Source organism: Dermochelys coriacea, chromosome 28, assembly GCF_009764565.3.
Source record: "Dermochelys coriacea isolate rDerCor1 chromosome 28, rDerCor1.pri.v4, whole genome shotgun sequence".
NCBI classification, from domain to species: Eukaryota; Metazoa; Chordata; order Testudines; family Dermochelyidae; genus Dermochelys; species Dermochelys coriacea.
The window spans coordinates 5,190,414-5,216,470 of record NC_050095.1 but is presented as its reverse complement, the minus strand read 5'-3'; the positions used below and the strand labels follow the sequence as shown (position 1 = coordinate 5,216,470).

Genomic DNA, 26,057 nt, shown 5'->3' with positions numbered 1-26,057 from the left:
CAGCAACGCTGCACTTCTCGGCCACAACTTTTGGGGAGGAGTTGGTCACAAATTTTCTCTGTGTTTAGCACGCCTCTTGTTTTCACTTTTCCTGCTCTTTTGGCTCAAGGGGTTTTTTTGGGGGAGGGTTGCACAGTTTACTCAGAGATTGCGGGGGGCAGTTGCCCTGTTCTCCGGAAGTTTTGGCCCCCCCAAAATCCATTTGGGGGCCACTTTTTTGCCAGAAATGTATTTGGAGAGGTGCGCTATTTTGGCCAGAAAGGAATAAATTTCTATCTGTAGGTCCTGAGTTTCTCCCCCCCCCAAAGTGTCTTTTTTTCGGTTTACTCTTTGGCCAGTGGCGTTTTGAGGCTTTCTCGTTCTTTTCGCCCGGAACGTTCCAGTCTCGATCGTTCATTTTCTCACCTTTCCCCCCTGGGCTGGAGCCAGAGTGTGTGTGTGTGGGGGGGCAGCACCATGGCCCGATCCCCCCATTCCACCTGCGGTCCCACCCCCATTTCACCCCTGGCCTGCGCCCCGCCCCTTTTCCAGCCACGGCCCCGCCCCTTCCCCTGTGGCCCCGCCCCATTGCACCCCTTCCCCTGCGGTCCGGACTTTCCTCCCCTCTAAGCTCCTCTAACCTCGTGGGGGGATCTCAGGCCGCTCGCCGAACGGATGTTCTTTTGCGCAGCCCGAGCATTCGATAAGACACCGTTGAGGCCGACTCCTTTGGCAAGACGGGACATCTGCCTCTCTTATCTAAGGGAAACCGGTTTCAGAGTAGCAGCCGTGTTAGTCTGTATTCGCAAAAAAAGAAAAGGAGTACTTGTGGCACCTTAGAGACTAACAAATTTATTAGAGCATAAGCTTTCGTGAGCTACAGCTCACTTCATCGGATGCATCTAAGGGAAACCGGTGAATCCTGAGTCATGCCTCAAGTGTGAGTCACCAAAAGAAGTGATGGAAACAGCCGAGGGGGCCCCAGGCCAGAGGAGAAAGCACAAGAATAACCTGCGAAACCAAATTCGATACTGAAAGATATGTGGCCTCGTAGCCCAGTGTCTATGCAGGGTTAGCTTCCAGTTAAGGACGGGCCACTGAATTATTTATCTCTTTTTACAGTCGTTTAAGGCATCGTTTGGTGGGGTTTTGCTTGAATGATTGCATTCTAATTAATTTATTTTGCCTTTATTCCTTTTGGATTCTGATGGCTTTGGTTTAGCTTGCTGTAAAGGTCATTTGAGCAATAATATACCACCAACCAATAGCGGGACTGTAAGTTTTTTCTAACGGGCACTTGCTGCACCCGGGGGTGGGATGCAAAACGAACACACTCTTGCATTGCTAAACCGGTTTTCTTTTTCCTTAGCTGTCCATAAAAATGATTTCATTTGGAATACGTCCCTTGTTCCGTCCACTGACTGGCTGTTTAAAACAGGGGCTCTTAACTCTGGTCCTCAGAGATCTCCAACCGGGCAGGTCTTTGCTCCGAGCAGCGAATCATCGAAGTGATGAAAACCCACCGGTTTGCGCTGTGGACAGACTCTCCCGTGCCCTAACCGTGAGTGTGAATTCAGACACTGAAGTGTTTCATACGCAGCAGTGTAAAGCGCCCGACGTGCTGCCCCGTCTCAAAAAAGATATACTGGAATTGGGAAAGGTTCAGGAACGGGCAGCAAAAACGATGAGGGGTCTGGAATGGCTTCCAGGAGATGAGGAGAGATTAATAAGAGTGGGACTTCTCAGCTTGGAAAAGAGACGATCAAGGGGGGATATGAGAGGAGGTCTAGAAAATCATGATGTGTGGAGAAAGTAGATAAGGGTGTGGAGAAAGTAGATAAGGAAGTGTTGTTTACTCCTTCTCATCACACAAGAACTAGGGGTCACCCAAGAAAATCAATAGGCAGCAGGTTTTAAAAAGAAACAAAAGGAAGCATTTCTTCACACAAAGCACAGTCCACCTGTGGAACTCCTCGCCAGAGGACGTTGTGAAAGCCAAGACTATAACAGGATTCAAAAAAGAACTAGATAAGTTCATGGAGGACAGGTCCATCAATGGTAAGCCTCACTTCAGTGCCGGGTGTGATGAAGTGGGACAGTTCTTAATGTTTCCTTTGAATACTGTAGAGGAGCCTCAGTTTCCCCTAGGCATTTCTTAAGTCTCTAGGGGGTGGGATAAGGGGGTGTAATTGTTGCAGAGCAAAGGGCCAGGTACATAATGGCCGACACTCTGTCTCCTGGCAACTGATGGCCTGGCCCTTCCCCTGCAAGGTGAGAGCTAAAGGGTTGGAGAACAAAGGAATCCGGCGACCTCCTGGCCCGGGACAGGGACAAAGCCGGGGGGGGCTGGGAAGAGTTTCAGTTTGGGGCTGGCTGGGATGAGGAGTGAAGTGCAGACGGGGTTGTCTGGCTCACTGCCCCCAAAATGGACCCAGCTGAGGGGTCCTGTTCTCTGCCCCTACAAACTCTGGTTTAGACCATGTTCCTGTTGTCTAATAAACCTTCTGTTTTCCAGGCTGGCTGAGAGTCATGTCTGACTGCGGAGTTGGGGGGCAGGACCCTCTGGCTTCCCCAGGACCCCGCCTGGGTGGACTCGCTGTGGGAAGCACCCGGAGAGGCAGAGGATGCTGAATGCTCCAAGGTCAGACCAGGAAGGTGGCAGTTGTGTGAGCTGTGTGTCCTGCAGACAGGCTGCTCACAGAAAGGAGACTTCCCTGAGTCCTGCCTGGCTTCGCAAGGAGCAGTTCCAGAGCATCGCCCGGGGACTTCGTGACAACTGGTGGCAGCGGTGGGATGTACTGCACCCTGTGGATGGCGCTTCCTGCGGTAAGTGACTGGGGGATTGACAAGGACCAGGCGTACTGAAGGTTCAGAGAGGAGCAGTTTTGGGGGGCGGTTAACCCCTGGGGGTGTGTGACCAGTGAGAAGAACTGTGCAGTAATGGGGTCCCCCTGGGGAATGCGGGGAGCAGTCTCAGGGTGGAGGAGCCTGTGGCTTGGCCCTGGGAGAGAGAAGGACTTTTGCAGTAACAGGGTTCCCCTGGGGATTGCAGCCAGCGGTCCCAGGGGCGGAGGAGTCTGCAGCTCGACCCTGGCACAGAGGTGGTGACCTTGAGAAGGGCTGGCACACTAGGGGTTCTCAGCGTGGGGAGCTGAGAGCACACAGGCCTGTGAGTCCACAGCAACTTGGGGACAGCGGAGTGAGGGCCTGTCACCGTCTCCTTAAGAAGGACATTGTAACCCTGTGCAAAAAGAGAGGGTTGAACATCGGAAAGTTCCCCAAAGCACCGTTCATCCTGCAGCTGGAGGAGGATGATCACTCTAAGGAGCAGATTCCTGACCCCAAATGGGGCTATAGCAGGATCTGGGAGCAGCTGAAGTAGTAGCCAGGCATCCCCAAGACTCCTGTCCCCGACCAGATGAGGGTCTTCACGATCGGGTTCCCCATCGGGGGATCGGAGACGGACGGGATTGGAGCTGAGTCCGAGAGAGCGAGAGGACGGTGAGAGACAGCGAGAGGTCGAGAAGGAGCTGCAGAAGCAGCAGCAGCATGAACTGGCGATGGTGGAGCGGAGAGGCAGAGGGGACCTCCCAGGAGTGAGCGGGGATAGACCCCGGGGGACCAGTTCCACAGGGAACCTTGAGACTAAATTGCTGCCCCTGGTTAAGGAGGGGGGGGATGTGGATGCCCATCTCACTGCCTTTGAGCAGGCTGGCGATTTGAACCAGGGGGCCCTGCGGAAAAGCCCCGGTGCCTAGCTCCCTTGCTGGGTCCCAAAGCTGTAGACTCCATCAGCCTAATGGGTGGGGAGGTGGACAGCTCCCACTCCTGACCCCAACCTATATGTCTGTGTGGAGTTTCCTGGGGTCAGGCCCCTCGGACCCCCAGCGGGAGGAAGGTGATGGTCAATGAGGAAACATTAAGAACAATCCACTTTGTCACACCGGGCAACTGGTTGAAACTCTAGTAAAGAACAGAATTATCAGACACCGAGATGAACACGATTGTTGGGGAAGAGTCAACATGGTTTTTGTAAAGGGAAATCCTACCTCACCAATCTACTAGAATTCTTTCAGGGGGTCAACAAGCATGTGGACAAGGGGGATCCAGTGGATATGGCGTACTTAGATTTTCAGAAAGCCTTTGACAGGATCCCTCACCAAGGGCTCTGAAGCAAAGTAAGCAGCCATGGGATAAGAGGGAAGGTCCTCTTGTAACCCTTGAAGCTGGGCTTCTTCTCCGCCTCAGTGGGTCCCGCACTTCCTTTTAGAGGTGGGTCAGGATAGCGTCTTGTCGCTCAGAATTTCCCCCCTCCCTGTTTCTGGTGGGCAGGGAAATTTGGTGTCCAAGCAGCCTCGCTGCTTCACTGGGGCTTCTGGCCTCCTCGGTGGACATCCACTTAGCTTGGGCGGGGGTTCCAGAGCAGGAGCAAAACCGTGAATCTGCCTCTGGAGCGTGGCCCCGTGCGGCTGAAAGGGAAGCAGAGGGTGGGACTTGGCTGGATGCAGAGCCGGGCGGGAGCTAAAGTTTGGTTTTAGTCTCCTCCTTGCCCTGCTTTCCTCCCTCCATCCGTCGTCTCAGCGCAACGAGGCAGCGTGAGAACGCCGCGGAGTGACCCGCAGTGCGGCACCGGGACGGAGCCCCCATCTCCTCTCCCCGGTCCCCTGCCCCGCTCCCTGCAGCTCAGCGCCCCATAGCGCCGCCCTGGGGCCAGCCCTGCCTGCCAGGGTAGAGCGCCCCTGTTATACCAAGAAAATAAACCCCAGCAGGATGGTTTTGCTGTGGGTGGTGGTGTTTTGGTGTGGTTTGTGTTTCCCAGAATAACAGGATTTAGGTGGGAAGGCGATGACAGACACAGAGGCCGCAGTGGGAGTGACTCATGTCATGGAAGACACAATAAAGATGACTAAAAAAAAGAAAAGGAGGACTTGTGGCACCTTAGAGACTAACAAATTTATTAGAGCATAAGCTTTCGTGAGCTACAGCTCACTTCATCGGATGCATTCGGTGGAAAATACAGAGGGGAGATTGATATACACACACAGAGAACATGAAACAATGGGTTTATCATACACACTGTAAGGAGAAAGAAAAGGAGTACTTGTGGCACCTTAGAGACTAACAAATTTATTAGAGCATAAGCTTTCGTGAGCTACAGCTCACTTCATTATGCTCTAATAAATTTGTTAGTCTCTAAGGTGCCACAAGTACTCCTTTTCTTTTTGCGAATACAGACTAACACGGCTGCTACTCTGAAACCTGTGATTATGCAAGGCACTGTAAGGAGAGTGATCATTTAAGATGAGCCATCACCAGCAGCAGGGGGGGGAAAGGAGGAAAAACCTGTCATGGTGATAAGCAAGGTAGGCTATTTCCAGCAGTTAACAAGAACATCTGAGGTGGGGTGGGGTGAGGTGGGGGGAGAAATAACATGGGGAAATAGTTTTACTTTATGTATGACCCATCCACTCCCAGTCTCTAATCAGCCTAAATTAATTGTATCCAGTTTGCAAATTAATTCCAATTCAGCAGCCTCTCATTGGAGTCTGTTTTGAAAGTTTTTTTTGTTGAAGGTGACTGGATGTGGAAGCTGTGGTATGTACATGATCCTGGAGGGGGAACCTCATAAGAGTTTTGTCTGCATGAAATGCTGTCTGATCGAGCTGATGGAGGAAAAGATCCGAGGTCTGGAGATGCAGGTGGAAAGTCTGGTTGAGTTTAAAAGAGGGTTTGAGCAGATGATGGAGCAAAGACTGAGGTATCTGAGGGAAAAGCTCAGACTCACAGATGGAAGCAGGGCTGGGGAACTCTGAGGGTAGTCTGCTGGGTGAGGAAAGTGGTCAGTGGAAGCGTGTGACTACAGAAACAGGCAGAGGAAAAGACTGGCTAGTGAAGGAGAAATAGAGCTTAGGAACAGGTTTGCAGAGTTGGAAAATGAAGAAGGGGCTCAGCAGTTACTTGTTGAAGGTGGAAGGGTAAGGAAGAAGAGAAGAGAGGTTAGTCCTATAGGAAAAGCAGAAGAGTCAAGGGAGACTACACCAAATATGAGCCCCAGGAGGATACAGGATGGGTTGAAGAGGATTACAATGGGAAAATTAGGAATGGAAAGAACTTGCAGCCGAGAGGGAACAGGGGAGAGACTGAGGAATAGCACTGTCATCAGGAAAAGGAAGGTCTATGTGATCGGGGACTCTTTACTGAGAAGAATAGACAGGCCTGTAGCCAGAGCAAATCCAGAGAATAGAAGGGTGTGCTGTCCTTCCGGGTGCTAAGATACGGGATGTAGACTGAGGTTGAAAAAGGATCCTAAAGGGAGCGGGAAAGAATCCCCTAATTATCCTTCATGTGGGAACAAATGATACGGCTAGATTCTCGCTGGAAAGTACTAAGGGAGACTATGCTAGGTTGGGGAAGACACTTACGGAAATTGAGGCTCAGGTGATCTTTAGTGGGATCCTTCCTGTTCCTAGAGGAGGGCAACAAAGGTCTGACAAGATTATGACTGTCAACAGATGGCTTAGGCAGTGGTGCTATAAGGAGGGCTTTGGGATGTATGGCCACGGGGAGGCATTCACGGACAGAGGACAGTTCTCTCGGGATGGACTTCATCTGAGTAGGGAAGGAAATAGACTTCTAGGATGGAGGCTGGCACAACTGATAAAGAGAGCTTTAAACTAGGAATTAGGGGGAGATGGTTGGGAGATATTCAGGTAATCTGCATGCAGATTTTAGCATTGAGAGGGAGAAGACACAGTAAGAAAGGATACAGCCGTGGGTAGGAGAATGGACATAAGGAGGAAGGGCGGTGTGGATACCAGTCTAATAGCTTATATTGGCTGTAGAATGACTGTGCTGAATCGGGTACGAATGTGAGCGAGGCCAAAACAGCAAAAATTAAGAAGTTTGTACACCAATGCGAGGAGCCTAGGTAACGAAATGGAGGAACTAGAGCTACTGGTGCAGGAATGAAAACCAGATATTATAGGGATAACAGAAACATGTGGAATAGTGGTCATGACTGGCCTACAGGTATTGAAGGGTATGTGCTGTTTAGGAAGACAGAAGCAAAGGTAAGGTGGTGGAGTAGCATTGTATATCAATGATGAGATAGAATGTAAAGAAATAAGAATGATGCAATGGATAAGCAGAGTCCGTCTGGGCAAAAATTACACTGGGGAAGAAAAACTACTAGAGCCTCCCCTGGGATAGTGCTTGGGGGTGTGCTATAGACCTCCGGGATCTAAGCTGGATATGGATAGAGCCTCTTTAAGTGTTTTAATGAAGTAAATACTAATGGAAACCTGCGTGATCATGGGAGACTTTAACTTCCCAGATATAGACTGGAGGACTAGTGCTAGTAATAATAATAGGGCTCAGATTTTCCTAGATGCGATAGCTGATGATTCCTTCATCAAGTAGTTGCTGAACCGACTAGAGGGGGATGCCATTTTAGATTTAATTTGGTGAGTAGCGAGGGCCTCACAGAAGAAATGGTTGTAGGGACAACCTTGGCTCAAGTGATCATGAGCTAATTCAGTTCAAACTGAACGGAAGGATTAACAAAAATAAATCTGCAAACTAGGTTTTTTGATTTCAAAAGGGCTGACTTTCAAAAATTAAGGAAATTAGTTAGGGAAGTGGATTGGACTGAAGAATTTATGGATCTAAATGTAGAGGAGGCCTGGGATTACTTTAAATCAAAGCTGCAGAAGCTATTGGAAGCCTGCATCCCAAGAAAGGGGACAAATTCATAGGCAGGAGTTGTAGACCAAGCGGATGAGCAAGCATCTTAGAGAGGTGATTAAGAAGAAGCAAGAAAGCATACAGGGAGTGGAAGATGGGAGAGATCAGCAAGGAAAGCTACCTACTTGAGGTCAGAACATGTAGGGATAAAGTGAGACAGGCTAAACGTCGAGTTGAGTTGGACCTTGCAAAGGGAATTAAAACCAATAGTAAAAGGTTCTATAGCCATATAAATAAGAAGAAAACTAAGAAAGAAGAAGTGGGGCCGCTAAACACTGAGGATGGAGTGGAGGTTAAAGATAATCTAGGCATGGCCCAATATCTAAACAAATACTTTGCCTCAGTCTTTAATAAGGCTAAAGAGGATCTTAGGGATAATGGTAGCATGACAAATGGAAAGAGGATATGGAGGTAGATATTACCATATCTAAGGTAGAAGCGAAACTCAAACAGCTTAATGGGACTAAATCGGGGGGGGCCCAGCTAATCTTTATCCAAGAATATTAAAGGAATTGGCACATGAAATTACAAGCCCATTAGCAAGAATTATTAATGAATCTGTAAACTCAGGAGTAGTACCTAATGATTGGAGAATGGCTAATATAGTTCCTATTTTTAAGAAAGGAAAGAAAAGTGATCCGGTAACTACAGGCCAGTTAGTTTGACATCTGTAGTATGCAAGGTCCTGGAAAAATTTTGAAGGAGAAATTAGTTAAGGACATTGAAGTCAATGGGTAAATGGGACAAAATACAAGATGGTTTTACAAAAGGTAGATGTGCCAAACGAACCTGATCTCCTTTTTTGAGAAAGTAACAGATTTTTTAGACAAAGGAAATGCAGTAGATCTAATTTACCTAGATTTCAGTATGGCGTTTGATATCGTGCCACATGGGGAATTATTAGTTAAATTGGGAAGATGGGGATCAATATGAACATGGAAAGATGGATAAGGAATTGGTTAAAGGGGAGACTGCAACGGGTCCTACTGAAAGGCGGACTGTCAGGCTGGAGGGAGGTTACCAGTGGAGTTCCTCAGGGATCGGTTTTGGGACCAATCTTATTTAATCTTTTTATTACTGACCTTGGCACAAAAAGTGGGAGTGTGCTAATAAAGTTTGCAGATGATACAAAGCTGGGAGGTATTGCCAATTCAGAGAAGGATCGGGATATTATACAGGAGGATCTGGATGACCTTGTAAACTGGAGTAATAGTAATAGGATGAAATTTAATAGTGAGAAGTGTAAGGTTATGCATTTAGGGATTAATAACAAGAATTTTAGTTACAAGTTGGGGACGCATCAATTAGAAGAACGGAAGAGGGAAGGACCTTGGAGTATTGGTTGATCATAGGATGACTATGAGCTGCCAATGTGATATGGCTGTGAAAAAGCTAATGCGGTTATGGGATGCATCAGGAGAGGCATTTCCAGTAGGGATAAGGAGGTTTTAGTACCGTTATACAAGGCACTGGTGAGACCTCACCTGGAATACTGTGTGCAGTTTGGTCTCCCATGTTTAAAAAGGATGAATTCAAACTGGAGCAGGTACAGAGAAGGGCTACTAGGATGATCCGAGGAATGGAAAACTTGTCTTATAAAAGGAGACTCAAGGAGCTTGGCTTGTTTAGCCTAACTAAAAGAAAGCTGAGGGAGATATGATTGCTCTCTATAAATATATCAGAAGGATAAATACAGGAGAGGGAGAGGAATTATTTCAGCTCAGCACCAATGTGGACACAAGAACAAATGGGGTATAAACTGGCCACCAGGAAGTTTAGACTTGAAATCAGACGAAGGTTTCTAACCATCAGAGGAGTGAAGTTTTGGAATAGCCTCCCAAGGGAAGCAGTGGGGGCAAAAGATCTATCTGGCTTTAAGATTAAACTCGATAAATTTATGGAGGAGATGGTATGATGGGATAATGGGATTTTGGTAATTAATTGGCTTTAAATATTCATGGTAAATAGGCCTAATCCCCTGTCATGGGATATTAGATGGGTGGGATCTGAGTTACTAAAGAAAATTCTTTCCTGGGTATAAAGAAAAGGAGGACTTGTGGCACCTTAGAGACTAACAAATTTATTAGAGCATAAGCTTTCGTGAGCTACAGCTCACTTCATCGGATGCATTTGATGGAAAAACAAACAAACAAACAAACAAACAAAAAAACCCCCTGGTCTGGCTGGTGAATCTTGCCCATATGCTCAGGGTTTAGCTGATCACCATATTTGGGGTCGGGAAGGAATTTTCCTCCAGGGCGATTGGAGAGGCCCTGGGGTTTTTTGCCTTCCTCTGTAGCATGGGGCATGGGTGACTTGAGGGGATTCTCTGCTCCTTGAAGTCTTTAAACCATGATTTGAGGACTTCAATAACTCAGACATAGGTGAGGTTTTTCGTAAGAGTGGGTGGGTGAGAGTCTGTGGCCTGCATTGTGCAGGAGGTCGGACTAGATGATCAGAATGGTCCCTTCTGACCTTAATATGTATGAATCTATGAAAAAGGCAATAAGTCGGTTTCTTGTGAATAAAGAATCAGAGTCAGCAATCAGTTCTAGCTATAACATTTCATTCACACGCACATTCATTCACTCATGCACAAGTTCTGCAAGGTTGTAGTTATAATTACCAGCCTAGAAGTTCCTCGTGCAAAGTCACTGGTCAGGTGGCCTGGATACGAGGAGGGAGCCGGGCTTGTCAGAGGCACATCTGATGCTCCTGGAAGTTGGTTGCTGAACCGCACCCACAGTCCTCAGTCTTCAGAGTCTGTCTTCATAGGGATTTATCCTCATACAGGTCTATAGGGTTTGCCTCATCACGCTGTTCTCACGTTTGAAGTGACAATCAATCGCTGTTCTCACGTTTGAAGTGAGGGTCAATCGCTGGTCTCACGTTTGAAGTGAGGGTCACTCAAGCAGATGACACTGCAGTGACGGCTTGTTGTTATCTTGCTCTTTGGGTCTTCAGCCCCCCGGCCTTGGGGCGCTTGGGGGTGGACTCCGGTGTGCCCTCGGGGTATCGGGCTAGCTCGCCCAGCGCATCTTTCGGCCAAGTGCTCCTGGGTAATGTTTTCCTTATTCTAAGGCTGGCCCCTGGGCCTTGTATTACCCAGCAACATCCAGCCGCAGACACGCTCTGTTCCACGTCCCACCTTCGTGGCACGGGCACAGCTGATTACTGATTTCTTCTGTAACGTCCCCGCCCTAAAACCGGGGGTGACGGGCTCCATGAAGCCCATCCATGGCACTTGTCAAATGGAGAGGAAATAACAGCAGTTGCCCGAACGTGATCTTGTCGCTTTTGGAACGGAGGCTTTGTCTCCGGATGGTCGCCGGCAATTAACACAGACCTTGTAAACGAACAGGCCTGGCCCACGTCGGCCAGGTTCAGCAGGCTGCGAGAACCGGCGGAGAGACAAATCCGGGCTCTGTACTGGGCCACACTTGCCCCTCTTTTTTCCAGGAACGGCATAAAATCTATTAATCATTATTTAATCCAACACCCCCCACCGCCGCTGGGGCCCCTCCCCGCCCTGCTCCCTGCCCCCCAGCGCCCCCTAGCGCCGTCCTGGGGCCAGCCCCACCTGCCAGGGGAGAGCGTCCCTACTGAGCCCCTGCCCTACTCCCTGCCCCCAGCACCCCCCAGTGCCACCCTGGGGCCAGCCCCACCCGCCGGCATAGAGCGCCCCTGCTGAGCCCCCTGCCCTACTCCCTGCCCCCCAGCATCCCTAGTGCCACCCTGGGGCCAGCCCCGCCGCCAGCAGAGAGCGCCCCTGCTGAGCCCCCTGCCCTACTCCCTGCCCCCCAGCACCCCCTAGCGCCACCCTGGGGCCAGCCCCGCCCGCCAGGGGAGAGAGCCCCTTCCTGCTCCCCTCACACAGCACTGGGGCATGGGGGCCAGCACTGACTGTGGGGCAAATGTCCCCCCAACTGAGCCCCTCCCCCCATATCTGGCAGGATCCAAGTGTCCTTGTGAGAGGAAACCCCATCCTACCCGGCCCCCACGGGGATCCCTCCTGGCACCCCACTGAGGGCTGCCAACTTTCTCACCATACAAACCCTGCCCTGAGGCCCCGCCCCGGCCCCGCCCCTTTGTGCAGCCCCGCCCCCTCACCCCCCCCCCGCCCGCCGTCGCTCGCTGTCCCCCACCCTCACTCACTTTCACGGGGTCCGGGAGAGGGTTTCGATGCAGAAGAGGGCTCCGGGTTGGGGCAGGGGGTCGGGGTGTGGGGTCTGGGAGGGGGTTTGGGAGCGGGAGGGGGCTCCAGGCTGGGGCAGGGGATCAGGGTGCAGGGTCTGGGAGGGCGGGCGGGGGACCACCTCTACCCCCCCGAGTGTCATGCCACAGTGGGGTGAAGTTTGCAGGGAAGATGCCCAGCTACCCCACCCACCCACACCAAGCTCCAGCTACCCCCTCCCTGCCCCCTGAGGTACCCCCCGCCCGCACCAGCCCCAGCCACCCCCTCCCTGCCCCTGAGCTACCCCCGCCTGCACCCAGCCCCCAGGCACCCCCTCCCTGCACCTGGGACCAGCCCCGCCATGGTTGGAGATCATGCAGGAGTTGGCGGGGCCGGAGCTTGTATGTCGCGAACCCAGAGCGGGAGAGGACGTGGGGCGGGAACACTGAAATCCAAGGTCCTAGGGTCCAAGGATGACGCGAGACGTCCGGCTGCAGCAGCCAAGAACCCACCAAATCGTGGCCCCCCCAGCAGAAGTCTGGATCCCCGGCTCCCGAAGGGCCCCGAAGCCGGCGAGGCGAGGGGCAGGACCCAACTTTCCTCGCCATGTCAGTTCTTGGACTCTCGGGGCTGCCACCGGTTGGATTCGGGGAGGAGGAAATGGGGGATTTTCTTCGTGTTTTGCCTGGGGGGACCGGGGCAGGCCTCAGTTTCCCTGCGTGCGTAGCCAGGAGAGGCAGTTTGCTCTTGCAGGGGACCAGGTGGACCAGACAACGGCCTGGAGTGGGGGACCCCGGCCCGGCAGCGGCGGTTGTGGCCAGTGGGAGGATACGGGCCGAGGAGCGGGGACCCGGCCCGGGGGGAAGTGGGGGGACAAAGGACGGAGGAGACCAAGTGACCTCTTAACCTGGGACGGACGACAAAGGACGGGGGGAGATGATCTAGGGGGCTTGGCTGGAAGGACGGGGCTCTGGACCGGGGGGGGGCAGAGCGGGGAGTCGAGCACCCGTGTGAGACCAGGGTGGGGCTGGGGGAGGGGCCAGGAAAGAAGGTGATTCGCGTCAGTCAGCTTTCGATCGAGGACTTTCATGAGCCAATGGACAATTAATGACACAAACTCCCAGCGGCGCCCCCGGCCCCGTTAGCCCCTAGCCCCGGTACCTGGGGAGCGGGCGGGAGCCCCGGGGGCCCACCCACCGGGAGACGCCGCCGGCAGGTTCCCACCCGGCCTGCAGGGGGAGCCGGAGGGAGGCCCCATGGGAAGGGAGCCGCCCGGGCCATGTGCTGGCTGCAGGGGGAGGGTCAGGACGCCGGGGTCTCTGCCCAGCTTGGGGAGGGGGGCTAGCGGTTAGAGCGGGGGGGCTGGGAGCCCGGACTCCTGGGTTCTCCCCCTGGCTCTGGGAGGGGAGTGGGGCCTGCTGGTTGGAGTTGGCGGGAGGGCTGGGAGCCCGGACTCCTGGGTTCTCTCCCTGGCTCTGGGAGGGGAGTGGGGGCTGGTGGGTTAGAGCAGGGGCTGGGAGCCAGGACTCCTGGGTTCTCTCCCGGCTCTGGGAGGGGAGTGGGGGCTGGTGGGTTAGAGCGGGGAGGGCTGGGAGCCGGACTCCTGGGTTCTTCCCCAGCTCTGGGAGGCCTAGTCGGTAAGAGCAGGGGGGCTGGGAGCCCAGACTCCTGGGTCTCCCTGGCTCTGGGAGGGGCGTGGGACTGCTGGGTTAGAGCAGGGGGGGGCTGGGAGCCGGACTCCTGGTTTCTTCCTGGCTCTGGGAGGGGAGTGGGGGCTGGTGGGTTAGAGCAGGGGGGCCTGGGAGCCCGGACTCCTGGGTTCTCTCCCTGGCTCTAACTACTAGGCCCCCGCCCCTCCCAGAGCTGGGAGGGAACCCAGGAGTCCTGGCTCCCAGCCCCCCCTGCTCCAACCACTAGGCCCCACTCCCTTCCCAGAGGGGAGAGAACCCAGGAGTCCGGGCTCCCACCAATGATGTCCAGGAGGCCAGGGCGGAGGAGGGGCTCCCAGGGGGCCGGGCCCCTGTGGGAAGGTGGCTCACCTGCCCTGCTCTCCCCACAGCGAGCGCCAGGATGGGCCCCCGAGGATGCTGCAGAGGCAGAGCTGGGCCCTGATCCTGGCCGTGGGCACCACCTCAGCTTCAGCCTCTCCGTCCTGTGGAAGCTTCAGAGGTGAGTGATGGGGGCAGGGAGCCAGGACGCCTGGGTTCTCTCCCTGGCTCTGGGAGGGGAGTGGGGTCTGGTGTGTTAGAGTGGGGGAGGCTTGGAGCCAGGACTCCTGGGTTCTCCTCCCAGTCTGGGAGGGGAGGGGGGGGGCTGGGGGGGGGCGGGGGGCTGGAGCCAGGACCCTGGGTTCCTCCCAGCTCTGGGGGGGAGTGGGGTCTAGTGGTTAGAGCAGGAGTCCTGGGAGCCAGGATCCTGGACTCTCTGCCCAGCTCTGTGGGGGGAGTGGGGGCTGCTGGGTTAGAGGAGGAGGGGCTGGGAGCCCGGACTCCTGGGTTTTCTCTCCGATTCTGGGAGTGGAGGGTGGGTCTGTGGTGGTTAGAGCAGGGTGGGCTGGAGGCCAGGACTCCTGGGTTCTCTCTCCGGCTGCTTTTAATCTCTCGTGCCCCCGCAGCCATGCCCCCCGCTGGCAGAAAGAGCCTTGTTTGCTGGTATGGCAGCAGCGTGCGAACCAGGGATCGGCGGCCCATGGCCTATGCCACGAAGCCCAGGTGTGTGGGGGGCGCGAGGTGGGGTGGGGACGCTAGCATGCGAGGGAGCGGGCCATAGGAGGTGGGGAACTCAATGGGGCATAGAGTGGAGACCTGCTGACACAGGCTTGGGGAGGATGGATGGGTGGGAGGCTGTGGGGGGGGGAAGGATGGGGTCTTGGGGGGGTGGGGAGAAGAGGAAGCACCCCAGGGTGTCTCTTTCTGTAGTTAACCCCTCATCTTCCTTTCCAGCCCTGAGGCCAGGGAGATGGCCGCACAGCAGTGCAGGAGCTGGGGCAGAAATTGAGCCAGGGGGTCCTCCCTGTGAGGCGAGTGTGGCTGGGGACAGGCCGGTTTCTGGAGCCGGGTGCTGGGGGAGGGGACCCACAGGATCGCCCCACTGAGCGCGCTCACATCCTGGGGCTGGCTTTCCTCATTAAGGGCTGGACCAGGTCCTTAGCTGTCTCTCTCCAAGCCTGCCCCACTGGGCAGCCATGCAAAATGCAGGGGAAACTGAGGCACCCACGGGGACTTAAAACCATTACGGCAGGTCAGTGACTCTCTGTCTCTCCACCCCAGGCTGGACCAAGCCTGGATCCTGAGGCAGCTGAAGCTGGTGCAGAGCTGCCCTGGGTGCATAACGCCAGCGCCCTGGGCCAGTACAGGTACCCTCACCCCCAGTGCCCTGCCCCCTGCTCCCCTCCCCCACGCTCTGCCCCCTCCCTCTCCACCCCATGCCCTGGCCCCCGATGCTGCCCCAAATACCCCTTCTCGCCCCTCATGTCCTCCCCCAACCCCCTTGCCTTCTGCCCCCGGCTGCCTCCGATGCCCCCCCAGCTCCCCTCAACCCCTCTCCCCTGCACAGGGAGCCTCTGGGGCTGCTGTAACGCTTCCACCAACCTGCTGCTGACCCAGGACAACACCCCGCTGGGCTCCCAGATCGTCTACGATGGACAGCGGGCCAAGAAGTATCTGGTGAAGGAGGAGCTGCTGGAGATGCTGCCACAGGTAGGGGGCGCTGGGCTGGCGCCCCACCCAGAGCTGGCTGCATCTCTGCACTGGGAGGGGGGTACTTTACAAACAGTCCCCCGCGCCCCACCCCAGAGCTGGCTGCATCTCTGCACTGGGAGGGGGGTACATTACAAACAGCGCCCCGCACCCCACCCCAGAGGGCTATCTCTGCACTGGGAGGGGGCCCTGTGCATGGGGGGGGGTCCTGTGCATGGCTGGTGGGTGCTGACCCAGGTCCCTGCCCCGCAGGGCTCCCCATTTCAGGACGCCCCCTACGAGTTGCGCCGTGGTGGGGAGCGGGGGGATCCTTCGTAACAGCAGCTGTGGCCCCGAGATCGACCGCGCCCAGTTCGTCATCAGGTAACGGGGCTGGGGGGGGCGGGGGGGCAGAGTGGGGGAGGGGGAGCGGTTATACCAGCTGGAGTGGGTTCTACAGGGTCGGGGGTGCGGAGGGAGGGGGGTGGGGGGGGATCAGAAGGTGAGGGTGCAGAGATCAGGGGGTGTGGGGAGCACAGGGGGGTATCTCTGAGCTGTGCATGGTGAGAAAGAAACTGTGGAGCCATGGGGACCCCCCAGGAAGTAGGGAGATCCTGGTCCCCAGATATCCCTAGGCTCATGCTGATCCCCCCTCAGGTTCAACCTGCCCCCCATGGACTTTGCTGAGGACGTGGGCACCAAATCGAGTGTCATCACCGTGAACCCCAGCATCCTGGTTTTACGGTACAGGCGTGCGGGAGGGAAACCCTGACTGGGGGTGCGGAATTGGGACCTGTGGGATGGGGAAGGGAGGAGTCTGGATTGGACCCATGGGGGAGGGAGGATGGGATTGGATGCCAGGCCCCCAGCTCTCTGGTTCGCCATAGTGTCACCGGAGGATTGGGAACAGACTAGGCTCAGCCCCCCAGCCCCCTAGCTCTCTGGTCGGCCATAGGGTCACCAGGGGATCGGGGTCAGAGGAGGCTCAGCCCCCAGCCCCCAGCTCTCCGGTTGGCCATAGGGTCACGGGGGATCGGGGCAGAGGAGACTGAGCCATGGGACGGCCGTGGGAGGGAACGGGACTGGCGCTGGGGGCTGGGCCGTGCCAGGACAGCGGCTGACGGGGGCGTCTCTCTGCCCGCAGATTCAGGGGTCTGAACCGCCGGCGACGCCCCTTCGGAGGCGGTGGGCACCTACGGGGCCCCGCTGCTCCTCATCCCGGCCTTCAGCTTCGCCGGCATCAGCGCGGTCTCGTTCCAGGCCCTTTACACCCTGGAGGACTTCGGCTCCCCGGCCCAGGCCCTCTTCATGAACCCGAGTACCTGGCGCGGCTGGCCGGGCACTGGCGTCGCCGTGGGCTGCGCGCCAACCGCCTCTCCTCGGGCTTCATGCTGGTGAACGCCGCCCTGGAGATGTGCCGGCACCTCACCCTCTACGGCTTCTGGCCCTTCCCCAACGACCCCCAGGGGCGGCCCCTGCCCCACCACTACTACGACAACCAGCCCCCAAGCCGGGCTTTCACGCCATGCCCGACGAGTTCACCCGCTACCTAGGCCTGCACCTGCAGGGCGCGCTGCGGCTGCATCTGGGGCGTTGCCGGTGAGGAGTCTGGCTGGCAATCATGCACAACAAGGCTTCTTGGGGGGGTCTGAAATGAGCCTCCCACCTTCTCCACCTTACTCCCTCCCCCCAGTTACCAAAGGAGGAAAATAGCCAGTGGCACCAATTCATTAGGCATTCGTTAATTGGTTTCTCTTCAGTGATGTTTGATGAACAAAGTTCATTAATGGCAAGGTGTTCGTTGGCCTCCTTTAATTACTAATTAATTATCACAGTTCATTTGCTGTGAGTTGTTGTCTGGCCTGTTCATAGCTTTAATTATTGCAGTTTGTTCATTGTAATTAATAAGTCATCACCTCTTAATTGCGATTTAATTATCGCAGTTCAACCATCCTTAATTGACATCTCTTGCTGGCTAGTGAATCCTGGTGGATGGTTACTTGTAATTAGTAATTCACCATCTGTTTGTCACTAATAAAGGCTCTTTGGTGATTGCTCTTCGTTAGGGGGCTTGTCACCCTCGGGGTGCAGTCTGTGCCCCCTAACACTCACACTGCTTTTCTGGTAACTCAGCCAGCCCTCCGGGCCCTGTTATCCCCCACATGACAGCAGGTGGTGCCACACACCTAACTCAGCTACCTGAGTGCTTTACCTAAGCCACTCGTAGATCAACTATATAAGCACCCCCTGAGTGCTTTACCTAAGCCACTCGTAGATCAAATATATAAGCACCAGCCAATTCCCAGCTCCCCAGCCTTGCCCCCACTGGAGTACAAACCCTGAATTCTCCCATCTTGCACTGCCCAGGGATCTGTCCGGTGCAAGCTCATGAATTCATCCGCTCCCCCCTCGATGCAGGGAAGGTATGCGCCAGCCTTCGTTAGCTGAGCTGCGATTTCCCCACTCCAAAACACACGGGTCAGGATAAAACAGAAAACAACTTTATCAAACTCCAGCCAGAGCGATTTGAAGTGAGTGTAAATGATAGCAAACAGATCAAAGCGGGTCACCTGGGAAATTAAACAAAACATGGAAACCAAACTTAACGTGCTAGATAGGATTTGAATCAGCAATATCTCACCCCAATACAAGCAGTCCACCAAGTTTCTATACACAGGCTAGAAATCCCTTTAGCCTGGGGGACCAGCACTTCCCCCAGTTCAGTGTTTGTTCCTCAGGTGTTTCCAGGAGTTCTCTTGTGTGGGGAGTGCGGCCCAGAGGTGACGTCACTCCCAATCTTTCAGAGCCTTTCCCTATGGCGGGAACGCCTTTGTTCTAAGCTAGGGGGCTCGGAAGCAGTTCTGACAGAAGAGGACCCTCGGGGGTGACAGTGGACTAGAGCTGGATAGGATTCAACAGTGTGCCCTTGTTCCAAGGAGGCCAATGGCATTTTGGGCTGTATAAGTAGGGGCATTGCAGCAGATCGAGGGACGTGAGCGTTCCCCTCTATTCGGCACTGGTGAGGCCTGTCTGGAGTATTGTGTCCAGTTTTGGGCCCCCACCCCTACAAGAAGGATGTGGAAAAAAATTGGAAAGCGTCCAGCGGAGGGCAACAAAAATGCTTCGGGGACTGGAACACAGACTTATGAGGAGAGGCTGAAGGGAACGGGATGTTAGTCTGCAGAAGAGAAGAATGAGGGGGGATTTGATAGCTGCTTTCAACTACCTGAAAGGGGGTTCCAAAGAGGATGGATCTAGACTGTTCTCAGTGGTGGCAGATGACAGAACAAGGAGCAATGGTCTCAAGTTGCAGTGGGGGGAGGTTAGGTGGATATTAGGAAACACCATTTCACTAGGAGGGTGGAGAAGCACTGGAACGGGTCCCTAGGGAGGTGGTGGAATCTCCTTCCTTTGAGGTGTATAAGGCCCGGCTTGACAAAGCCCTGGCTGGGATGATTTAGTTGGGGTGGTTCTGCTTTGAGCAGGGGTTGGACTAGACGCCTCCTGAGGTCCCTTCCACCCTTGATCTTCTGTGATTCTATGATTCTAAGTTCCAGCCCAGTTGGTGGAAAATACAGGTACCCAAATGAGTCTAGTGTCTTGATTGGTCACATGCCCTTGTGAGTCATAGCAGCCATTATCCATAGGCTGGCTGAAGTGTTCCCAGGAAGGCTCACCAAGTGGGGATAAGACCTATTGTTCTCCTAATGGCCCATCACAAGCAGCTGTCTAGACTGGCAGCATCTTGCCGAGTGGGTGTCACCCAGGGGTAACCGCATTCGAAATACAGACAGGTAGTGAATATTCATAACTCCAGATACAAACATGATCCAGGCACACAAACAGGATAATCTTCTTCGCGAATCGTAGCTTTTCCATAGACACCTCACATGACACACATTGTACAAAGTGCATCCTAATGATCTCATAATCCCATCATGACTGTTCCAATCTGATGAATATGACAAGAGGCAGCTCGTTAAGTGCTCCTCATCATCTGTGACACGTCTTCCCCGCTCAGTCATTAATGACGAGTCGCCCTTTGTCCTTTGCTGCTTTCTTTGCTGAGGGGACTCGTTAAGTCGTTCCCCGGCGTTGATGGCTTGTTTATTTAATCCCGTACTGGCACCAGCTATGGTGGGCTCTGGTAGCAACCTTTCACTGGGCAGGTTTTGATCCCTGGCACCCTGTTGCCACCACACCAGCCCTCGGCCTATGGAGGTGCTTTTCTTTGGGCCGCGAAATTCCATCTGGCTTTGGCTGATGGTAAGATGTCATGACCAGGGTCATATGAAGCTAGTGGGGACCGGACTCAGTGACCGACAGTCCCTCCAGTCGTTATGGCCCTATGATACCAGCCTTCTACCGCTGCTGGTGAGCACAGATTGTCCTGTATCCGCTAGTTGGCACAGCCGGCACTGGAAAGGGGCAGGTTTGCACTCCCACTGAGCGTGCACCGGCGGGGAGTTGTCACAGTTGCAATTTTTTCCTTTAAAAAAAACCCAATAGGAAATACATACAACAAACTTCGTTACGGCTGCTAAGAGTCAGCATCTGCCAGCGGAATCGCGACCCCTGGTGCAGCTGCCTTATACCACTGGCTTGGGTGCCTCTTTCCCCCACAGGGGAATGCAGGTGTTGTCACGTTTGGGTGCCCAACGGGCGTGTCTCGACTTTGTATGGGGCGTGAAAGGGTTAATTCCTCCAGGACGGGGGCAGCGGAGGATGGGAGTTAGAAGCACCCCGGCCGTTTTGACTGGCCTGGAGGCACCAGCGTGACCTGTCCGCAGACGGACGGGGCCTGCCGGAGAGCCCCCGGATGGGGCCTGAACGCAACCCCTGTGACTTGGAGAAAAGCCTGGGAAATTCCCTGCAAAAAACTCCGTTATGGTGGAAAGGGTCCGGCCCCCCGCGTGACCTGACTCTGGTCAATTGTGCGCCCGTGTGTACGCCACCATCTTTATCGCCCATTTCCCACAGCCCCCCCTGCCTCACGGCGGGTGCAAGGGGGCAGAGTGGAGGGCGCCCCCATCTGCGAAACGGGGCATTTTCTTGCTTGGCTGTGTACGCTCAGGAATGGGGCGGAGGGCAGAGGGGTTGGTCTCCGCAGCATTGTGCTGTGGGGTTGGTGTGAGATTCTGAGCAGGAGGAACGTGGGAATATTGATGCCTGGCATGTGCCTCAGTTTCCCTCAGAGTGTGACGGGCACGGACAGGTGTCCGTGCTCGCGCGCGGGGCCGTTAATCATCTCAGTCAGCAGCGTGCGGTGGACGGCTTTGCAGGCGTAACCCTTCTGCCAGGGGGCACAGGTGGCACCAAGCACGAGGTTCAGTGGCGAGGGGGTACAGAACCGGCTTGAGCCCCCACTTGGAAACCTGGGGGAACTAAAACCCACCCCCAGCCCCCCCGGCTCTTCCAACTTCTGGGCAATCTCTTGTGTGAACACACCTACTAACAGATGTGGCTCTGGAAGCTGATCACAGCCAATTTGGGGGCTCACGGAAAAGGAGCAAGCAGGGTCGAGGCCTCAGGGGAAGGGGTGCAATGGGGCGGGTCCACAGGGGCAGGAGGTGAATGAGGCAGGGCCACAGGGAAAGGGGCGGGGCGTGGGTGGAACAGAGGCGGGGCTGCAGGGCAGGGATGAAATGGGGTGGGCCCACAGGCGGAAGGGGTGGAGTGAGGCCACGGCGCTGGGCCCCCCGCACTTGCTCCAGCCCCAGGAGACCTAATCCGCCTCTGATTGCAGTACGGCCAACCCAAATGTTCAAAACTCACGAGTCAGGCCCACCGACAAGCGTGAGCTTGGCTTTAAAATCATGCGACTCGGTAAAAGGAAGAGATTTTGGGGATCTTTTCATTTGCTTTCTGCTTGTTGAGCCGCGAGGGCGCCCGGCGGGTCCCATTTTGAAGCTTTCTCCACAGCCGCGAGGGCTAGAAACGTCCAGTGCCTTAGAGCGAAGGCTGAAATCATCACGTCTCCACCTGACTCCAGGAGCTGGGGCTTGACGGAAAAACAATCCTTCTGCTGAGTTGGCGGCACTGTCAAAGTCTGCGCCTGTAAGCGAAGCAGTCGTTGGGATCACTTGCCCCTGCGTCACAGGACGGGAAGGCTATGCCTCCCCAAAGAGCCTGGCGTGGCCCTGCCCGTTCTCTGCCCCCCGTCTGCATTCAACATCACCGAACCGACAGGCCTCCTCCAAGAGTGACTTCCTTGTGTGCTTTGCTCAGAGCAGGGGGAGCAATCGCTCCGGACAGCTTCGATGTCAAATCCTGACGCTGCAGGAAAAACCCGTCTGGGGGCACGGCCATCTCAGGAAACACACACACGCCCCCGTTTCCCCGGGTTTACCCCGGCACCGTCTACGGAAAACCCGGCCCTGGCCTCTCGCCTGGCTTTCTTCTCTCATCACGTTGGGAAAAGATTTGTCCTGCCAGGGCCCGAGCGAGGTGTGAGGCGAGTACCAGCGTGGTCACAAGATCTTTCTGGGTGGCAAAAATCAGCAGATTTGGGGGTTTTTTTCCCTGAACCCGACCTCACCAGAGCCGCCAACAGGAAGAGAAAAGGCTCCAGGCTACCTCGAGGTCACAAGCCGCGCATGGAAAGAAGGAGCAGACAGGCTGACTCGGTTCTTGCGGCAGGACAATGCCGGGCCATCGGCTGTCGGGGAAGGGATCTTTAAATGGGGGCCTAGGCAGTCTGCAGGATGGTGCTGTTGCAAACAGAGTTGTAGCTTTCGCGTCGCCGGCGGGGGGCAAAAACCCCATTTCGTACATAAACAAGGCGTAATATAGCAACACAAAGCCGGAATATTTTTTCAAAGGTAAATATCAAAAGGAACATAACATCAGAACGGCCAGACTGGGTCAGGCCAAAGGTCCATCTAGCCCAGTGTCCTGTCTGCCGACAGTGGCCAAACGCCAGGTGCCCAGAGGGAATGAACAGAACAGGGAATCACCCAGTGATTCATCCCCTGTCGCCCATTCCCAGCTTCTGGCAAACAGAGGCTAGCGACACCATCCCTGCCCACCTTGGCTAGTAGCATTGTGGGACCTATTCTCCATGAATTTATTTAGTTCTTTTTTGAACGCTGTATAGTCTTGGCCTTCACAACATCCTCTGGCAGGAGTTCCCCAGGTTGACTGTGCGTCGTGGGAAGAAATACTTCCTTTTGTTTGTTTTAAACCACCCAATTCATTTCATTGGGTGACCCCTAGTTCTTGTGTTATGAGAAGGAGTAAACAGCACTTCCTTATCTGCTTTCTCCACACCCGTCATGATTTTCTAGACCTCTCTCATATGCCCCCCTTTGTCGTCTCTTTTCCAAGCTGAAAAGTCCACGTTTTATTAATCTCTCCTCGTACGGCTGCCGTTCAACCCCCTCATCATTTTTGTGGCCCTTTCTGAACCTTTCCCAGTTCTAATATATCTGTTTTGAGAAGGGGCAACCACATCTTCACGCAGTATTCAAGGTGTGGGCGTACCATGGATTTATAGAAGGGCAATAAGATATTCTCCCGTCTTATTCTCTGTCCCTTTTTTAATGATTCCTAAGATCCTGTTTGCTTTTTTGACTGCCTCTGCACACTGCGTGGACGTCTTCAGAGAACTATCCACCATGACTCCAAGATCTTTCTCCTGATTAGTTGTAGCTAAATTAGCCCCCATCATATTGTATGGATAGTTGGGGTTATTTTTTCCAATGTGCATGACTTGACATTATCCACGTTAAATTTCATTTGCCATTTTGTTGCCCAATCACTTAGTTTTGTAAGATCTTTTTGAAGTTCTTCACAGTCTGCTTTAGTCTTAACTATCTTGAGCAGTTTAGTATCGTCTGCAAACTTTGCTGTCTCACTTTTTACCCCTTTCTTCAGGTCATTTATGAATAAGTTGAATAGGATTGGTCCTAGTCCGACCCTGGGAACACAACTAGTTACCCCCCTCCATTCTGAAAACTGACCATTTATTCCTACCCTTTGTTCCCTGTCTTTTAACGGTTCTCAATCCATGAAAGGATCTTCCCTCTTATCCCATGACAACTTAATTTACATAAGAGCCTTGGTGAGGGACCTTGTCAAAGGCTTTCTGGAAATCTAAGTACAGGATATCCACTGGATCACCCTTGTCCACATGTTTGTTGACCCCCTCAAAGAACTCGAATAGATTAGTAAGACATGATCTCCCTTACAGAAACCATTTTGACCTTTTGCCCAACCATTTCGTTCTTCTATGTCTCTGACAATTTTAATCTTTGCTATCGTTTCAACTAATTTGCCCGGTACTGACGTTAGACTTACCGGTCCGTAATTGCCGGGATCACCTCTAGAGCCCTTCTTAAATATTGGCGTTACATTAGCTATCTTCCAGTCATTGGGTACAGAAGCTGATTTAAAGGACAGGTTACAAACCATAGTTAATAGTTCCTCAATTTCACATTTGAGTTTTTTCAGAGCTCGTGGGTGATACCATCTGGGCCCGGTGACTTGTTACTGTCAGTTTCTCTCAATTAATTCCAACACCTCCTCTAGTGACCCTTCAATCTGTGACAATTCCTCAGATTTGTCACCTACAAAAGACGGCTCAGGTTTGGAAATCTCCCTGACATCCTCAGCCGTGAAGACTGAAACAAAGAATTCATTTAGTTTCTCCGCGATGACTTTCTCGTCTTTAAGGGCTCCTTTTGTATCTCGATCGTCCAGAGGCCCCTCTTCTGCTTCCTGCTTCTGATGTACTTAAAAAACACTTTGGTATTACCTTTTGAGTTTTTGGCTAGCTGTTCTTCCAACTCCTTTTTGGCTTTTCTTATGACATTTTTACACTTAATTTGGAAGTGTTTATGCTCCTTCTATTTACCTCCTAGGATCTGACTTCCCACTTTTTAAAAGATGACTTTTTAATCTCTCACTGCTTCTTTGACATGGTTGTTAAGCCACGGTGACTCTTTTTTAGTTCTTTTACTGTGTTTTTTAATTTGGGGTATACATTTAAATTGAGCCTCTATGTGGTGTCTTTGAAAAGTGTCCATGCAGCGGTGCAGGGATTTCACTCTAGTCACTAAAAGAAAAGGAGGACTTGTGGCACCTTAGAAACTAACAAATTATTAGAGCATAAGCTTTCGTGAGCACAGCTCACTTCATCGGATGCATTTGGTGGAAATGGTCGGCATTTTTTCCACCAAATGCATCCGATGAAGTGAGCTGTAGCTCACGAAAGCTTATGCTCTATAAATTGTTAGTCTCTAAGGTGCCACAAGTACTCCTTTTCTTTTTGCGAATACAGACTAACACGGCTGCTACTCTGAAACTAGTCTAGTCATTGCACCTTTTAATTTCGTTTAACTAACTTCCTCATTTTTGCATAGTTCCCCTTTCTGAAATACATGCCCCAGGGTTGGGCTGTTGAGGTGTTCTGCCCACCACAGGAATGTTAAATGTTGTTATATTATGGTCACTATTTCCAAGCGGTCCTGTTGTAGTTCCCTCTTGGACCAGATCCTGCGCTCCACTCAGGACTAGATCCAGCGTGGCCTCTGCCCTGGTGGGTTCCTGGACGAGCTGCTCCAAGAAGCCGTCATTGAAAGTATCGCGACATTTTGTCTCTGCATTTCGTCCTGAGGTGACATGTCCCCAGTCCATATGGGGATAGTTGAAACCCCCCACTATTATTGAGTTCTTTATTTTTCTAGCCTCGCTAATCTCTCTGAGCATTTCACAGTCACGATCCCCATCCTGGTCGGGAGGTCGCTAATAGATCCCTCTTGCTACATTCTTCTTATTAGCACCTGGAAACCCTGGAGAGTCTATGGAGCACGTGGATTCATTTAAGATTTTTATTTCATTTGATTCTACATTTTCTTTCACATCTAGTGCCGCTCCCTGAACAATACAGTGCCACTCCTACACAAGCTAGGAAGGCGGCTTTCCAAGCTCTCCGCCCTATGCCCGAGGCCCTGGATTGGCGGCCGGAGCGAGCTTTGCCATCACAGGGGGCCTCACCCAGGGTGTCCAGACCTGCGACCCCCCCTTTTCCCCCTGGGTTACTGCCTTGCCACCCCAGGGCAAGATCGCCTGCGGCTATAAGCTAAGGCTGCCCCAGCTGGCCTGCCCTCTTAGTAAACACCTTAAGACGCTGCCAGGCCAGACCTTGCGGAGAACACCGGTCCAGGCTGCAGGCGGCCGCTAAGGCCTGACAAACTCGTAGCTGGAGGCCAGCCCAGCTGCCCTGCGTGTGGGTTTGGCTCAGAACCAGGCTGAGTCTGAGCCAGCGGCTCAAGAGCTGCGGCCGGCAGGACTCGCGCTCGCAGCATCTCTGTCGCAGGATAGAGGAAGACAAAACGTTTGCTGGGAACTTGCGAACTGGGGAAAGGGAATCGTCCTTCCACCGGCCCCGCGCGGATGGCGAACGAAATCAGTTGGGCTGGGCGGGATCATTGCAACACACAGGGCTGGTCGATGCCCGGTCGCACCTGGGAAACGTGACGTGG

General features: G+C 53.7%; 2 protein-coding genes and 1 long non-coding RNA gene across 53 annotated transcripts in view; 2 read left to right on the top strand and 1 right to left on the bottom strand.

The window, feature by feature from the left end:
• Positions 1-26,057, bottom strand: part of LOC119849376 (zinc finger protein 420-like) — a 3,142,523-nt gene that overhangs the window by 595,934 nt on the left and 2,520,532 nt on the right. The window lies entirely within an intron of this gene.
• The window catches only part of LOC119849403 (zinc finger protein 501-like), a 1,099,011-nt gene that overhangs the window by 707,513 nt on the left and 365,441 nt on the right, over positions 1-26,057 (top strand). The gene's annotated exons all lie outside the window — the stretch shown is intronic.
• LOC119849434 lies at positions 884-2,554 on the top strand. 2 transcript variants are annotated; one of them, XR_005290486.1, is made up of 3 exons: positions 884-919; positions 1,349-1,540; positions 2,495-2,554. It is a non-coding gene; the product is annotated as an uncharacterized LOC119849434 (long non-coding RNA). The 2 variants fall into 2 exon arrangements; XR_005290487.1 differs by lacking the exon at positions 884-919 and adding an exon at positions 941-1,050.